Source organism: Gopherus flavomarginatus, chromosome 2, assembly GCF_025201925.1.
Source record: "Gopherus flavomarginatus isolate rGopFla2 chromosome 2, rGopFla2.mat.asm, whole genome shotgun sequence".
Lineage (NCBI taxonomy): Eukaryota > Metazoa > Chordata > Testudines > Testudinidae > Gopherus > Gopherus flavomarginatus.
In genome coordinates this window covers 260,202,291-260,220,326 of record NC_066618.1, presented here as the reverse complement: position 1 = coordinate 260,220,326, position 18,036 = coordinate 260,202,291, and the positions used below count along the sequence as shown (strand labels likewise).

Sequence of the window (18,036 nt, the reverse complement as noted above, 5' to 3'; positions counted from 1 at the left end):
CACTCCCCCAGCTGCCCGGCTCGGGCTCCTGGTGCTCCGCAGGGGCCGCCCCTGGCCCCCAGCAGGGAGCCGCTCCGCCGCCGGCCCGGGAACGCGCCGCCCTACCTGTCGGCTCAGCAGCTGGGCGCCCCGGCCGGAGCGTGGCGCGTCCCGCAGCACCGTGCCGGCATCGCGGCTGCCCCTGAGCGCTCGGGCTGGGCTGGGCAGGGGCGTCGGCAGCCGCGGCGGGTTCTCTTCCCGGCTTGCGCTCGGCTCAGTGGGGCTGGGCAGCGGGCGGCGGCGGCGGGGCGCCCATGCTGCCCGAGGCGGAGCGGTGGTGCTGAAGGGACAGCTCCCGCTCCGGCCGCGCCTCCCCGCTCAGCTCCGGCAGGCTGCTGCCGCGCGCGCGCCAGTCATGGCGACCACCGGCCGCCCCCCTCGCTTCCCCGCGGGGCGCGGCTGGCCGGGGGCTCTGCTCTGGGCGCCAGCAGAGCGGCTCGTGCAGGGGTGAGACCCCAGCCAGGGCAGGGATGGGGCTGGAGCCCCGGAGCCCGGCAATGCCCCTAGTGAGGCAAGTTCGCTACGCGTGTCTGTGCACAGAAGCGTAGGGTGGCTCCCTGGCTGAGATTTGATGGCACGAGCACATTTGATGTGCCAGAGGGCTCCTCTGTCTCTCTCTCCTACCCCACGCTCCAGCGCTGCATGGAAATAACAGCTTCCCAGATTTTCTTTGTAATGCCTGCTCGCCTCACGCTTCCCCTACATCGTGTCTCAAGTTTGCAAAGCGTCACTTGCAAATCAAAGCGATGGCTCCAATTTCAGTGTGTCAGAGTCCAGAGCCATTTGGGATTGCGCACACTGGGTACACTGGGGCTATGTCTAGTCACAAACGCTGAGCCGCTAGCAGAGAAAACCCAATTGCCATATGTTGGTGCCCTGTATAAATATGGGTAGGTGAGGTTTTGGCTAGGGAGACAACTGAACCGTGTGTGTGAGTGTGTGTGTGTGTGAGAGAGAGAGAGAGCGAGAGAGAAAGAGAGACTGCATTATGTCCCCACCTTCATGCAGCTCTTCCCTACATGTATGAACTTGCCCCCGTGCCGTTAGCGCTCTGAAATTAACAGGTAGTGTTCATTCGGATTGAAAACACATATGCGCTTGTCAAAACAATTCACTCTACCTGAAATCGCGCTGAAGCTTGAGATTAGCTAAATGCCACTCACATCTCGCTGCCAGAAAAGCAGGCTCCAAAACTTCAGTGTCTTATACTTTTAAAAATATTCCTTTACTGCCCTGCCATTTTGGAAGGAAGGATCACGTTGATCTTTAGCAATTGAAATGAGGAACTGCTACGCCTGTTTCCCCTCTCACCCCAGCGCACTGAAACTCTGTTGCTTTTGGCAGAACAACATTTTTAGACCTCAAGTGCTAGGTTACACTAGGAACAGCAAAGGGTTAGTGAGAGCAGTTCTTTCGTCCATGTTAGACGCCAGGTCAGCTTCTGCTACAGACCCATCCTGTGTCATCTCTACAGCTGATTTGATTGTACAATGGGTTTGCTTGTACAGAGCACAAATGCTCTGGGACAGGCGACTTCTGAATGGGTTATATATTTAACTAACCTAAAACTCTGCAAGCTGCATTATCTTGCCCTATTTCTTCTGCTTTTGAGACTCAGGCTCCTGAACGAGCCTGATAACATAAGACTGGCCCTATTGGGTCAGACCAGTGGTCCATCCAGCCAAATATTCTGTCTTCCAACAGTGGCCAATGCCAGGTGCTTCGAAGGGAATGAACAGAACAGGGCAATTTTCGAGTGATCCATCCCTTGTCTTCCAGTCCCAGCTTCTGGCAGGTAGAGGCTTAGGGCCACCTGAGCATGGGAGTTGCACCTCTGACTATCTTGGCTAATAGCCATTGATGGACCTATACGCCATGTGGCTCATGACGAGGGATTGCTCTAATATTACCCTCTAAAAGCTGGTGCTGGAAGCGATATCAGAGACCTAGGCAAAATGGAGGATTTTCTTTAGCATGATCCTTTCTGGGGTCTTTTACCATTTCTCCCGTGTCCTAGCATAGCCCCAGCCCTTATAGACTCCAATGCACTGCTGGAGGTGAAGCATTTATCTATGCATGTGCAGCTCTGCTGAACAACATTGAATACATGTTTCTAAAGGGGCCCTCAATGAAACAAACAAAGTTTTTCTTTCAGTGTTTTGGGACAAAACACACCCTATTTGGGAATTTATGGGTCAGCATTCACGTCTTGGATGGTGGAACAAGCTGGGACATCTGGAGCAAAATCAATAAAGCCAGGAATACCTTCAGGAGCTTAAATACAGTCTGGAAATCATCAAAATACAAAACCAAAACCAGACTCAAGATTTATCAGAGCTACATATTTTCAACATTACTTTATAGTGCAGAATGCTGGGTAATGAGAAAGTAAGACATGTCCAAACTGTCTTAATTCTATATGACCCGCCTCAGAAAAATCTGTATCTTTTGGCCCAGAACAATCTCAAACCAAGATCTATTGACACAGTGCAACCAAGAGGATCTGAACACCATCATTGCCAGGAGGAGTTGGAGTTGGAGATGGATCAGTCATGTGCTTCAGATGGAAACTGATTCCATCACTAGAGTAGCAATAAGTTGGGCACCTGAAGGCAAGCAAAAATGAAGCTGCCCAAAAACAACATGGCGAAGAGCTGTGGAAGCTGAGCTGAAAAACCTGAGGCACAGCTGGAGAACCATTGAAAGACTTGCCAGAAACAGACAGGAGTGGAGGAGCTTAGTCGCTGCCCTAAACGCCAGAGGCGTAATGGGGCCATGATGATGATTCACTTCTTGGTATTAAAGCATCGGGGGTAGCCGTGTTAGATTGTATTCACAAAAACAATGAGGAGTCCGATGACATCTGAAGAAGTGGGTTTTTTACCCATGAAAACTTATGCCCAAATAAATCTATTAGTCTTTAAGATGTCACCGAACTCCTTGTTGTTTTTATTAAAGCAGTTATTAATCGCCTGTTTACAAGAACCTACCAGTTATTTTTGTGAAGAACATGTTCAGGACTCAAGTAGAAAAGGCTGGCAGCACAAATGGCCTAAGTGATGTGTGGGACTCAGCGCCTGCTTCCGATCCTTGCTGTGTTGGTAGCCCACCCTCTTCACTTGTTCCCACCCTCTGAGGTATGTAGAGTCTCCTATCCCAGCCTTTGTGCACTGCCCCTCCTGCCCCCACTGCACCTTTCTCCCCACTTTCTCGCTGTGAGTCTCCCCTCTCTGGGTTTCTTTATGTATATGGGCTCATTCTGCAAGGTGCTGAGTGCTCTGGCTCTGATCCAGCAGAGCCTGTAAGCACATGCTTAGCTTGAAGCAGAGGAACAGGCTTATTGAAGTCAATATTCACTTTATAGATATGAAACACTGAAACCAATAGGAATACTTGGGCTTAAAATTAAGCACATACTTACGTACTTTTCTGAATGGGGGCCAGAGTGCTGCTCCCCTGCCAGCTGCCTCTCATGCTTCTCTCCCTGTATTTGCCTTTCTCTGTATCCCACATCTAATTTCACTGCTTGCTTCCTTCTGTCCTTTCCCTAACTGGTGTGTGAGTGGTTCTTTGATTTACTCCCTTTCTCTCTTATCCCTTTTCTGGGTATGGCAGGTGTTCTTCCTCATTCCCCCACCCCTGAGGAGGAGGGACACAGCGAGCAGCAGGGACCTCCGGCGCGTGGGTGGGGGGGGGGAGAGGGCTGGAATGGGGGAAGATTTGCCAGGCATGGCAGCCAGCAGCAGCAGCAGGCGGTGAGGGCCTTGGGGAAGGGGCAGGGCACTATAGCCCAGGTGTCTGGTGGCGAGTCAGCAGCAGCAGTTGAGCTAGGGAAGGCTTAGCCTTCCCTGGCCTATGACACCCGCCACCCATGGCTCTGGGACTGTTCGCCTCTCATTTCTCTGGGTTTTGGTGTCTTTCTTTCATTCTTGCCTTATCTTCTCCACACACCGGCTCTGTCTCTGTGTCCCAGATAGCTGCCCAGTTTTCTCTGGAGGCATCTGGAATTCCAACCTGGTTCATTTCATTTTGAGAGAGTCTAACATGAATCTGAATCCACACTGAATTATTCACACCAATCTGCCTGGTATTCAGGGAAAGTGCTGCTGCCACTCAACTTAATTTTTCTTCCTTTTCCCCCCTTCTGGTTAGTACCATACAGCAGGCAGGCAGGCGTCCATCTAGGGCTGGTTTACACTCTAAAGCAGTGCCAGGATCCCCTGCAGTGAGGCTGTCTCACTCTTCAGTGGAGCACCACTGTAGTTAACAATGAGTCAATCTTACTGGATAGGTGCCAGGTTCCTTAGGGTATTTGGTAGCCACCACTGCTTTCAAGAGCAAGAGAAGACAATGGTCTGAGCACAGGACTGGGAGCCAGAAACTTTGGAGCTCTAATCCTAGCTCTGACCTTGACTCTCCCGGTGGGCTTGGGCAAATCACTTAATCTCTCTGCTCCAGTTTCCCTAGCATGATAGTAGAAATAATAACAATACTTATCTCATCAGGCTGCTGTGAGGAATGATGAGTTAATGTTTGTAAAGCACTTGGATGCTGTAAGTGCACTATAGGAACTCACCATTATTCTACACATTTACAGGCGGTTGGAGAATCATTGAAATGTCACCAACATATTTGTATAGAAAACGTGTGTTTTAATGGTTACAGTTTTGCTTCCCTGTTCATAAAATGTGGCATTCCTCCCTAATATTCTGATCATCTCTATGGAAGACTCAGTCAGGGGTTTGGGAGACCATTGATTTGAGGCAGCAAACTGGGGGCATTCAGAAAGACATCCTGTTAACTACAGTGTCTAAAGCAAAAAAGACAATACTTCACTTTCCATATTTGTTACACTTACAGTCAGTACTGACTTACCAGCCAGGATCTATACTTCAGGACTCACTTCCTTTTGACTAGACAAAGGGAAATGAATAATCAGGATCAAATGAGGCTTGTAAGTATCCATACACTAATTTAAACACTCACTGTTTAGGAAACTCTGTATTTTTTCCATTGCTTAATTTGTAATAAAGAGGTGCCGGAGTTTAAGCAATTAGGTGCCAGGGATGAAGCAATGTTGTTTAACATTCATAACTAATGCAGCAAGCCCAGAGGTGCTGGGCCTATGAACTGCTAAACCTAGAGGTGCTACGGCTCAGCCTCGGCAAGCCCTGGCACAAATTAAGCACTGATTATTTTACCAAACTAGATTATGGTTATCCCCATATTCATATTGGGTAATGCAATTATCTACCACCCTTCTGAAGAAGCCACTGATGCACTATCAAATGAGTTACTGGTCTAGAACATTTACTTCATCTTGTCACAAAAAGTCTCTAGCTACCAAGCTGTTGCTGCCTTTTTCAATGGTATACAAGTGTTATTGTGTGCTCTGTGAAGAGTTAGCCCCGTATTGAGACCAGTAACTTATATTTGGCTAAAGCATATCTACCAAAAAGGTGTCCAGTCTTGATCTGAAGAGATGGCCATAGAGATTATCAGGATAAAATGCCATATTTTATGAACAAAGAAGAAAAAATGTAACAAAAAGAGGCCTTATTTCTAATTTGAATTCGTCTGGCTTCAGCTTCCAGCCATTGGCTTTTGTTATGCCTTTCTCTGTTAGGCTGAAAATCCCTTTAGTAACCAGTATTTTCTGCCAGCGAAGGTCCTGGTACACTATAATAAAGTCACCTCTCAATATTTATTTTGATAAGCTACATAAGTTGAGCTCTTTATGTATCTTACTATAAGGAATCTTCTCCAGACCTCAACTCATTTTGTGGAGTTCTTTTCTGCACTGCTCCAATTTCTCAACACATTTTAAAACTTGTGGACACCAAAACTTCATGCATCCTTCCAGGATCAGGCTTACCACTGTCATATACAGAGGCAAAATTGCCTCCATTTAGCTACTTCCCTGGTTATCCATCCAAGGATTGCATTAGCCCTTTATGCCACAGCATCACCCTGATGATCATATTGCATTTCTTGTCTACTATGATCCCTAGATCCTTTTCACACTCATTTGTGACACTTTGCTTTCCAGGATACAGTATCTCATTTTTTAGGAGTGCTTGGGTAACTGGATGCATTCAAACAACATGCATTTTAATATAGCCAAATACGAAGTTATCCATTGAGGAACAAGGAATGTAGTGCAGACCTACAGGGCTGTCAAGCTGATATCTTTCACAAACACAAAATTCATCTAAATTGAATACAATTTAATTATTAAAATTAATGTTTAAGTTAAATATTCCAAAATGACTCATATTGAAACAACCTTCCTGTCCCAAGATAAAAAAAAAATGTTCTCAAGCACCCAGCAGGCACATTTGCTCTCAGAGTCTGTAACTAGGTTCTTTTTATCTTACAGTTCTTAGGTTTTCATTTATCTGGATAATATTATTCCAGGAAACACCAACCAAAATGTGGAGCCTGGTTCAGATTCTTAGCTGGTGTAAACAGATGCCTGATCTACATCAGCTGAGGATCTGGTCTTAGGTTGATCTACATCAGCTGAGGATCTGCCCCAGGTTTTGGAAAATGTACGTTGCTTTCTTTGATTTTGGTCTTTTTTTGCTGAGCACATGACTGTCCACAGCCAGTGGAGATGCACATGATGCCACTTGTTCTAAGTAAATGGGAAAGAACTATTTCAAGCTAAAGCACACCATTTCCTCCAAGATTAGCTGTACTAAGTTTTCATTTCCTCAACGTATGATACAAGCATCTTCATCTAAACACAGAAAACAAGTCAAATACAATCGTAGTAGTCTTTATTTAGAAATGGCTTAATTAAAACTTCTGAACATGACAAACCATTTCTTAGCCTATACTAATCCCAGCTGAGAACTGATTTTGATTATTAAAAGGGCAGATAGAAGTTGGAGAGTGAGGAGAAGCTTCCCAGACTAACTTAACCTGACAGTTTAGAACTCATTAACATATTGTGACAAATCTGTGGCCATCTAGATGTAATTATGTTGCAAACCATGGTCACTCAGTATCTATCTATCTATCTATCTATCTATCTATCTATCTATCTATCTATCTATCCTGTGACTTCTACATATCACTTCATTATTTCCTTGTGCCCCCCGGTCCCCAATCTGTTTGTTGTATCCTCCTTTTGTCTCTAGTCTTAGATTGTGCTTCTGGGCAGATTGCTCTGTTTGTACAGCCCCTACCACAATGGAAACCAGGCCTCTAGGGTCTACCACAAAACAAATAAATACTAATAATATGCAAAGCATGCTGGTCATAGTGAGAACAGAACCTAGCTCCTCCTACTCCACAAGCATCAGTCACTACCCACTAAGCTAAAAATGACTTTTAGCTGTGAGCAGCAATATGAAGAAGTTCTGATACCAACCAATAGACGACCGTGGTGCACATACATACTCTCCAGCTCATTACGAATCTATTTGTGAACTAAGGTGTTATCCCAGAGTGGGCCAGTATCTCTAATGTTGTGTCCTCCTGAAGTAACAGGCGATGTTCCAAGTCCTTTATGAAGCGGAGACAAATATGAAGATAAATATCTCTTCTGCTGCAGAACCTCAAGGTGGTTGCTATAGAAAATCCTGTTTATAAAAATGATTCTGTTTCACTTAATGGCCAAAACGTATATGTTTCACTCCCACCAAAAGGAATTCAAAAACCTTGCTCTAAAACATATATTCAACAGGGGATAAAAACTTTAATGAATTAATAATGAGCTTTTCTCTACCAACAGTCCGTCTTGGATTGATTTGCTGCAAATATGTGTTGTCAATTCTTATAATGAAATGTTTCTCCAATGTAATCTGAGCTATAATTTATCCCAAAGGACAGACTGTCCTATCGAAAGATCTAATTGGGAGCATGCATATTTTTATGCATTTCCAAACACACTTTAGCTGTTGAAAAGTTGCTTGTCACTAAATGAGGAATCCAGATACCACTTTCTTTTCACTAAGATTTGATTTCCTTTGGTGTTTGTAGATTATGTTTAAAAACGAGTGAACCAATTCAGAATAAAATAGGAAGCCCCATTTATTTTAATTTATTTTCCCATTTTTTAAGTTTCTGAAATGTCAGGAATTTTTGGATGCAATGTTGTAGCTGTGTCAGTCCCAGGATATTAGAGAGACAAGGTGAGTGAGATTGTATCTTTTATTGCCTCAACTTCTGTTGGTAAGAGAGAAAAGTTTCAAGTAGAAGAGTCAGGATCCCATGAGAGAGAGAGCCTGTTTTCATGGGATTTCCAGTCCAATTCCATGTGCTCAAGAGGTTCATCTAGTTCAGATAGCTTTCAAAAAAGCATTCAAACTTTTGGGTCCTCACTTGAAGTGACCTAGAAATTCAAGTTTTGACCCTGATTAAGGAAAACGCGTAAACATGTATTTAAGTTACATGCTACTTAAATCAAGTGAAGCACATGCTTTTACTCCTGTTTTTCTGAATTCAAGCCTCTTGGAGGTTCCCTGTCCTGAACTATCTTTCCCCCCTTCTCCTGGAGTTTGTTATTCCTGTAATAAAAAGTGAGAGGATACACTGAAGTAATTCTTTTCAAGAGCACAGTAGGGAACCATGAAAATATAGGAATGTTTTTGGCTGCATCATTCCACGCATTGACTGATTAATTTAGTATGTAGTGCTAGAGGCATTGTGAGTATAGGAAAACATGAATCCTGTTTTTGTCTTCTTTTCAAACTATTGCTTCACAGTACAATTTTGTACTTTAGCGCAGTCAGAATAATACACCAACCAGTTGCTGAATGAACATTTTGAGTGAAACTAGGTCAGGCCTAATTTGTGATGTTGGTGAGTTAGTCATCAGGGCAGTACTCCCATGTTGCAACTGGTATGCCCTTGAGTTGTGAGAACAAAACAATGGGGCTTCCTCTCCCCCTCACTTTTCATACAAAAAGAACGAGGAGTACTTTTGGCACCTTAGAGACTAACAAATTTATTTGAGCATAAGCTTATTTGTTAGTCTCTAAGGTGCCATAAGTAATCCTTGTTCTTTTTGCTGATACACTCTAACACGGCTACCACTCTGAAACTTTTCATACAGTTCATTTTATCTCCTTTTCAAGTTAGTCCTTCTCCTTAGTGTTTTTAGTAAAAGACAGATTAAATGTGACAGCCACATCTGTTTTATGAAATTCCCAAAGAGATATCAGATTGGTAGCTGTATCAGGCAATGTTAAAAGAGATTGCTTGTGGTCTAAGCAGGTGGTCTAGGAACAATAAAAATTTCCAGTGCACTTTTATAATGACTTTCATCTCAGGATTTCAAAGTTTGTTATAAATATCAATTAGTCAGGCCTTCCAGTATCTTTGTGAGCTGCTGGTTATCACTTTGTGACTGAAGGATGAAGATTTTATCATTTGCCAGGCTCTTTCTATTTGCAGAATCCTATTTGTGACTCACACAATCTGCCACAAGTACAGCAGATTTATGGCTGCTGCTGGAAATGAGACTTAGTTTGGATGTAGTTACCACTTTGTTTCACAGTCACAATGATTGTTATTTCCAGTCAGTTTCACTCCATCATTCACTGCTCTGTTATTTCACTCCTAGCTGTAGTTTCCCCATGCTCTCTGACAATGTCACACAGCTGTTAATTCTTTTTGAGAGTGTATCTATCACTTTCCCTTTGCCCACTGTGGGTCCATTTCCCATCAAGTAGTTTTATATAACCAGTTGCTTTGGGAGATGCTTCTGAGATAGTCATAGGACACACTCTATCTATCTAGTAAGTTGTATCTTGTCTAGCACTGTGCAAATAATGGATTGTTTTTTGTTTCATTGGCAATTTTGAAAAAAAAAATTCCTTTGGATTAAACCAAAACCAATTTTTTTTGAATTTTCAGAGACTCAAAAGTGAAATAAATAAATAAACTGGGTTGAATGAAATGTTTTGTTTACATTCTGATCCCTTTAAAAGGTTTTTAATAAAATTGAAGTGAATTTCAACTCCAAAAGTCATTTTGAACTGAAAAATCAAAACACTCTGTTTTGAAAAAATCACAACAAAACGTTTTAACTTCTTCGGAGTTTTCTGTTTTTGAGACAAACAATTAAGCAAAACTGATGTTTTTCGTGTCGGCAAAGCTGCAATTTTTCACTGAAAAAGGTTTCAGATCCAAAATTTTGTGCAGTGCTAACTTTGGCCAGCAGGCTCCAAGGTGCTGAAGTGGGGAAACTAATGGGAGTATTCTACTCTCAGGCCTCATTTGCCACACTTATTTCGGGTTAATGAGGGCTGAGAGTGCAACACAGGACATGCACACAGCCTGTGTAGGCATATAGGACCATTCTACTGAGCAGCCTCCTACAGCTAATATAAGGAGCTGTCTTGAGAAGGTCACGAGTCAGGTTGTCATAAACAGATAGTTAAGGATTAATGTCTCTTTTACCTGTAAAGGGTTAACAAACAGGGAACCAAACACCTGACCAGGGGACCAATCAGGAGACAAGATACTTTCAAATCTCGGTGGAGGGAAGCCTTTGTTTGTGTTTTTTGGGTTTTGCTTTGTTCTCTCTGGGCTCTGAGAGTGACCAAACATAACTACAGGCTCTCTAATCTTCTATTCCAATTTTGTAAGTACAAAGGTAGAAAGGCGGTATAGTCTTTTTATTTGTTTTTCTTTATTTGCAAATGTGTATCTGGCTGGTAGAGGTCTAATGTGTATTTGGCTGAAAGTAATTTAAATTGTATTTCTGCTGGAGGAGGCTTTTTCTCCAGTTTCTATAAGCTGACAGAACCTGTAATAATCCATCTTGAATTTACAGTGATTTTCTTTATTCTTTTTTCTTTTATTAAAAGTTTTGCTTTTTAAGACCTGTCTGATTTTTCCCTTGTTAAGGCTCAAGGGAATTGAGTCTGTACTTATCAGGGAAGGAGAAGGGTGGAATCCTTTGTTTTAGATTCACGGAGTTTGAATCTGTAGAGCCTCTGGGTGAGGGGAAAAGAGGAGGAGGGGAAGGTAACATTTCTCTCTGTGTGGTGATTCAAGGAGTTTGAATCACGGTGATCTCCTAGTGTACCCAGGGCAGGAAAGAGCTGGCAGGAAGAAAGGAGGGGGAAGGGAAATGGTTTATTCCCCTTTGTTGTGAGACTCAAGGAATTTGGGTCTTGGGGTCTCTAGGGAAGGTTTTGGGGGAGACCAGAGTTTATCAGGCACTCTACTCTAAGTCCTGATTGGTGGCAGCACTACAGGATCTAAGCTGGTAATTAAGCTTAGGGGAAGTCATGCTAGTACCCATCTTTTGAACGCTAAGGTTCAGAATTGGGAATTATACTATGACACAGGTCCAGCCCTTCTCAGCTTCATGAAGCATCACATTCACCACAGGGGTCCCTCTGTATAATATTTCAGTGAAACTCTGACTTTTATTATTCACAAGAGACCATGAATGGCTCATTTCACAGCATTTAATCAAGCCATGATATATATTTATTAACATTTTACTAATATAGCACTTACCAACATTTCATACAGCCTAGGGCAGGGTTTCAGTATAAAATTACTCTTTGCTTAGTTTATTTCTGTCTGATTAGACATCCAGGCTACCCATACTGCGCATTCTAAGATCTGCTTGCACTGAACATAGTGATAAAGAAAAAGTCAGTTGAATTATAACAGTAAAACCAGAGGCATAAATGCAGTGCATTAAATATAGATACAGTGCATTAGCACAGGGGGCCTTTTGCTCTTTAAGGACTTGCAAATTATTTTGCCATATTGCTAAATACTGAAAATCCTTTTTTCAAGAAAGGAAAAATGTGTTTGTTTTGCTAGGCCCAGCACCGGGAAAGGTTACAATGAGAAAACAGAGAAATGGTCTTTTAAAAAAAGTTTTAACCAAAATTGTCATTTCTGAGCCTATTTCTGGATGTGGTCACAGGGCTGAAGGGGGATGTCAAATTTTAACAAGGTGATCTGCCTCTTTAAGGACCAGCGGTCCTCCAGGGAGGAGTCCAGTAGTCAGGCATTGGGAATGCTCTGATCCAGGTGGGAAGCATCAGGTGATTGGATCTGATGATTACCAGCTAGAGGATATAGATGAGGGCCCTGCTCCATTAGGGAGCCTGGGGCGAGAAGAGGGCTAGGATAATACTCTCCTATAATTCAGGGTAGGCTGCAGGCAGTGCAGTGGAGGTGAGCAAGCCAGCAAATGAGCATGAGGCCAGCCCTGCAAAGGTCCTGAGGTAGGATCCTGACCACTAGATTGCCAGAGAGCCCTCAATCTACCCAGGGGAGCAGCACAATTGCTTTATGTAGTCAATCCACAGGCTTGTCTTTTGGGCTGGACAATAAATGGAGCCCTGAGGCAAAGGCCACAAATGAACTTGGGCCCGGATGGTTATCTTCTCACTCTCCAGCCTACACATGTACACAGTAGAAGACCATACACCAGTTTCTATTTAAGAATTGACATTCTCTCCTCTCTCAGTTGGAGGAAGGAGAGAATGTCACTCTGGTTGCAATCTCATGGGACATCACTATTTGGGTCCTCCAAAGATCTTGCCAAGGTCCTTCAGCAGAAAGAGGTAGGGGCAAGTTTGCTATTTCTAATGTAAAAAACAAGTGGAAAAATCAGGCCAAAGATCAAAGGCTGGAGCAGATCCTAGTGGCCTGCACCACAGCTTGTTTCTTTCGGTATAGCAATCTGGGATTTTTTTGGCTGTGTGGTGATATCCATATTACCAATAGGAAATATTGGCCTAAACACTTTCCATAAAGACAACCCAGAGTGATGGGCTGTAAATACCAATCCATTCTTTAAGCAGTCAGTAAAATGCAATCTACATTCAAAGCTGAATGTGTGCTGGGTTCTGTTCCCAGTGCCACCACTGATCCAATATGTGACTTTGGGAAGTCACATAACTTCTCTGCCTTGGTTTCCCCACCAGTCTAATGGGGATAATATTGACCCACCATTTTTAAGTACTGAGTGAGCTTCAAATGGAAGGACTACTGAACTACTTACACTGGTATAACAGGGAACACAATCTGGAGCTATATTTGCAAATTATTATAGATTGGAAACCCACCTGTGAAATACCATATCTAACTTTGCATCTATACAGCATAAAACATCCTTGGACCTCTAGCCTGACAGAGACCTCTAGCAGATGCAATAATACGGTAATTATCTACTGATCTATTTCTTGTCCTGATGTGCAATTTAAAATACGTTAGATTTCCTTAGATATATACTGCCCGTCTCAACTACCAAAAAGTAAATCCGTTGGCCAGTGTGTGCATTTATTGCCATGGAACTGTAATGTCTAGGGTTCCTTGAGCTGACTAAGTGACTGGATTGGGTGTTCAATATTTGCACACTTTCACTGCTGCAAAACTTGCTATAGAACTCTTCCCTAAAGCCATTTTTACACTACAAACTTTGGTCAATGTGCGTTACATTGCATACAGCTGCCCATGTTAGTATATTGCTTGTGCATGCTGTACTTGATTGCTCATGCTGGCACTGTGCGTATTCATCAGGAGTGCTTGTTTTGATGCAAAGAGCAGTGCACCATGGGTAAGTAGCTCACTGTGCCACCATCCAGCACAATGCCTTTTGGGAAATTTTCACAATGTGTTGAGTCACTCAGGGATCACTGTGAGGTAGGGGCCACGTTCCCAGCATGCAACATTCCCTTCCCATAATACCAACCATAACCCATAATATTCGTGTTTTTTTTTAAAAAGTCCCACAAACCTGTGCAGCAGTGTTTGGTGTCTATCATCTCTGACAGAACCATGGACCTCACAGAGTTCTGCACTATTCTTATGAATGTTGCAAATACAAGACATACAATTCTCCTCTTGTATTTGCAGACTGACAGGGAGAACCACAGTAGTGGGGGGAGGGGAGAGGAATGACAATTTCTACAGGGACAGATTGCTGAGAGACATAGTGAAAAAGAAGTAAAAGTTGTTGGTGGCATTCATGCAGCAGTTGCAGATGGAGTGCAACTTCTGGGCCTGAGAAACAAGCGCAGACTGGTGGGATCTCATTGTAATGGGTTTGGGATGATGAGTAGTGACTGCAGAAATGTCTGATCTGAAAATGCCACATTTCTGGATCAGTGAGTAAAGCTCACTCCAGCCCTCCAGTGCAGGGACACTAGCATGAGATCTGCACTGACAGTGGAGAAGTAAGTGGTTATTGCACTGAGGAAACATGGAATGATGGATTGCTACTGTAACAGCAACATGACCCCAGTTGTTGATGGGTGGGATCAAACCTGGGATCTCTGAAGCTTAGTGCATGAGCCTCTGATGGAAGAGCTAAAAGCCCCAGGACGCTTAGCTAAGGCTGTAGAGCAGACTCATTAATCTCTACGTGGTCTCGGTGCCACTAGAAGGGACAGAGCACCACACCCAGGAGATATGTGGGTTACACTACCAATCAATGGGAAATCATTCTGGAGTTGGAAAATCCACAGTGACCACTGTCATGCAAGTGTGTAGGGCCATTAATCATATCCTGTTACATGTAGGGATATTAAAGAAGGTACTAACAGTGATTCCCCCAAGTGACAGTGACCCCCCCCCCAGTTTCACCAAGTACAAAAATCTTTTAGTTCTTCTGTTAAAACTTGTAAGCTCCTGTCTACAGAAAACATTTTATCTGTCCTGTGAAAGATACTCTATTACTATGTAAAACTTACAAACAAGTTAATTGACTTTGTTCTTGAAGTGGACACTATGTCACCACCCCTGCTGTGAGCCTTAAGCCGTTAGTTGACTCTGCCTAAGATATGGAATGTATGTTGATGAATGCTTGATGTACATGAATGGTTAGGGAGGTGACAGCCTAGAAAGGATCCATTGGCCAAAGAATGTGTCAAGTGGAGCACCAGACAACCCCCGGAGGGTAAACTGGGATCCACCCCAAACACCTGGAAGGAATGTGCCACTTTAGACAGTGTGGAGCTACCAGGAATGTACCATCTGCTGATTGAGCCAGCAACAGCAGGATGAAATGGTTCCCATAGGCTAACATAGGAATTAATTCCTATAAGAATGAACTCCAAAGACAGAGGACTTTGAATCTCTGGTTCTGCTGCCAGCCTCCAGGAGCATCAGGTGCATCTGACACAGACTCGGCTCCATCCTCATGACCAAGATACCTGGCCAGTAACTTGGTATGAGCAACTTCTAGGCTGGTAACTATAACACCTATACAGAACTTGAATGAATGATTGTGTGGATGAATATATATGTATATATGTGTGTGTGTGTGTGTGTGTATAAGGAACAAGTAGTAATAGGAATAAATGATTAAACAACGTTGTTTATTTTTATCTGTTGCTTTATTATTATACTTGCAATAAATGTCACTTCTTTGCCTTATCTCTCTTAATAAGATCCTGCTGGTTTTTATGATATTGGTATAACACACACAGGAGTGAGACTCTGGGCAATATGCAGGACATAAAGGAAGGCTTTACGACAATGGGATCCTGAACTGTGGGGAGGCAAATGTTGGCACACACATCCCTGTTTTGGCACCACGCTGCTTTGCCACAAAGTACTTCAACAGTGCAGAGAAGTCACTGTCACAAAGCGCATTATGGGACAGCTGCTAGAGGAATGTTAGGGTCCACATAGGTTGAGCAGTGTCTACACTCACACTACATCAGTCTGATTAGGTCAGCCATGACTCCACACTTTTTGGGGAGATGATTTGATTTTATCTCTTATGTCAATGGGAGGCAAATTTCAGTGCAGTAGACACAGCCACAAATAAGTTAACACAAGTTGACTTATATCAACATAACTTTGCAGTAGTACACCAGGCCTAAAGAGCGTTGAAAGCTCACACTACACTGAAATCCACTGGGAGAGATCCGGCATTTAATATGGGGGGAAAAAGTAATCAGGAAATTGAGTATGTTTAAAGTTTACTTTGCACCCCTGACGAGGGAAGCAAAGAGCATGTCTTTTTGAAGAGATTAAAATATGAAATAACAGGCAAGCCTTTATAAACTCAGAGCATCCAGTTCTTAACATAGCAAACAGTAACCTAGAAACATATGTGGTGAGCAATAACAGTCATAAATCTTATGAGATTATGTGTACCTAATGTGAGATTTTAGACTGATCCGTTTTGTTAACAGTGCCAAACTTCAGCATGATTCAATCAAATTTTGCTTAATCTGAATTTATTTATTCTTGGTGATGATGATTCATTGAACATGTCTCTAGTCCAGTTTGTTGAACTAATTTATCTGGCATTTTGATGGACTTCTGATTTGTTTTCTCTGAACATTTCATAGTTTATATCATTAAATGAGATCCGGATTGTGTATCACAAAAGCTGCAGTTCTGCTAAAAATTAAACATTCCTCAGTGCTGCCTTTAGCAACAGTAAACACCTTGTAGATAGCCATTCTTGCTGCAGCTTAGCCAAACAACCAAGCCAGGCAAAACAGCTTTGCTAACTGCAGATCCTATTCACCATATTAACCTCTTGGGGCTATTTCAGTCTGATTTGTATGTGTGTCAAAGATGCAGATCTACACAGCAGGAATAAAAGGTTATTTTTCTCCTGAATGGATGCACTGTGTAACTGTCTAGAAATTGTGTCTGGAGATTTGTGTATCTGCTTGTGCAAACTTCCATAACAAGCTACAGGAGCAAACAGGCATTTCCTAGGTATCAAGTAGTTGCGAATCCTCTCAGCTCTGAGATGTATGGGGCCAAATTCTGAGCATGTAAATGATTGGTGTAAATTTAGGTAATGGTTACAGTAATATAGTTTGCACTGGTGTAGCATTCAATGCTGTTCAAGATGAATGGCACACACCAAAGGGGTGGATGTGTACCATGAAAATTAGCTAGCAGGAGGGTGTAAGACAGTGGTTCTCAAACTTTTGTACTGGTGACCCCTTTCACATAGCAAGCCTCTGAATGTGACCCCTCCTTATAAATTAAAAACACTTTTTTGTATATTTAATACCATCATAAATGTTGGAGGCAAAGCGGGGTTTGGGGTGGAGGCTGACAGCTCGCGACCCCTCATGTAATAACCTTGTGACCCCCCCAGGGTCCCGACCCCCAGTTTGAGAACCCCTGGTGTAAGATAAGATGGGGTGCATGATTCAGGAGCTAATTTGGCGTACCTTAGCTTACTTCTGCCTACTGTTGTCTTCTGCTATACCACCTCTCCTGACCCTGTGGAGCCAGATTTTGATCTCAAATACATCAGTATGAATCCAGAGTAGCTTCATTGTCTTCAGTCTGGCTGTTAGTGTGTCCTTACCAATGGACTGTACAGTATTCTAGGGTGGATCTCTCTTGTTGAAGCTGCTTCATTTTTAATACAATACTTAAATATTAATTGGAGCAGGGCTTGGAACTTAGGTCTCCTGGGAGAGTGCTCTAACCACTAGGTTATAGAGTCATTCTCACTCGCTCTCTGCCCAATGAATAGTTAAATAGTTCATGCAAAGTGGCTCAGCAACAGCAGAGATGGAAACAAATGCATCCCAGAAAACACTATAGCCCGGTGGTTAGGGCCCTCACATGGGAGACTTGGGTTCAAGCCTTTGCTGTAAATCAAAGTGGGATTTGAATCCCAGTCCCACATTTGAATACTCTAATCACTAGGGCATAAGGGCTCCACCTCCTCTGCAATATTTTATATGCAGCCTGATCCCAGTGATGTGCACTACGGTGGCCTCTGAGAAAGCCTACTGGATTGGGCCCCACAGGCAAGCTAGGCAGGGGAATGCCTGGTTTGAGGATACTGCTGGAGCTTAAGCCAGGAGTGGCGAAGGTCCCTAAAAGTGGGAGGGTCACCAGTGCCTCAGATGTGGCCCTGGCCCCTGAACTGCCCCTTCCCCTGAGGCCCCACCTCCACGCTGCCCTTACCCCCAGGGCCCCACTCCCATGCCTTCTCTTCCCCTCAAGACCCCACCTCCCGCTTGCTCCTCTCTGGTCCCCCATCACTCACCCTTATGGTTGGTAAAAAGTGGGAGG

The 18,036-nt window shown here is 43.4% G+C and overlaps 1 protein-coding gene across 1 annotated transcript in view; it reads right to left on the bottom strand.

The window, feature by feature from the left end:
* ERICH5 (glutamate rich 5) overlaps window positions 1-18,036 on the bottom strand; it is an 801,722-nt gene that overhangs the window by 491,412 nt on the left and 292,274 nt on the right. The window lies entirely within an intron of this gene.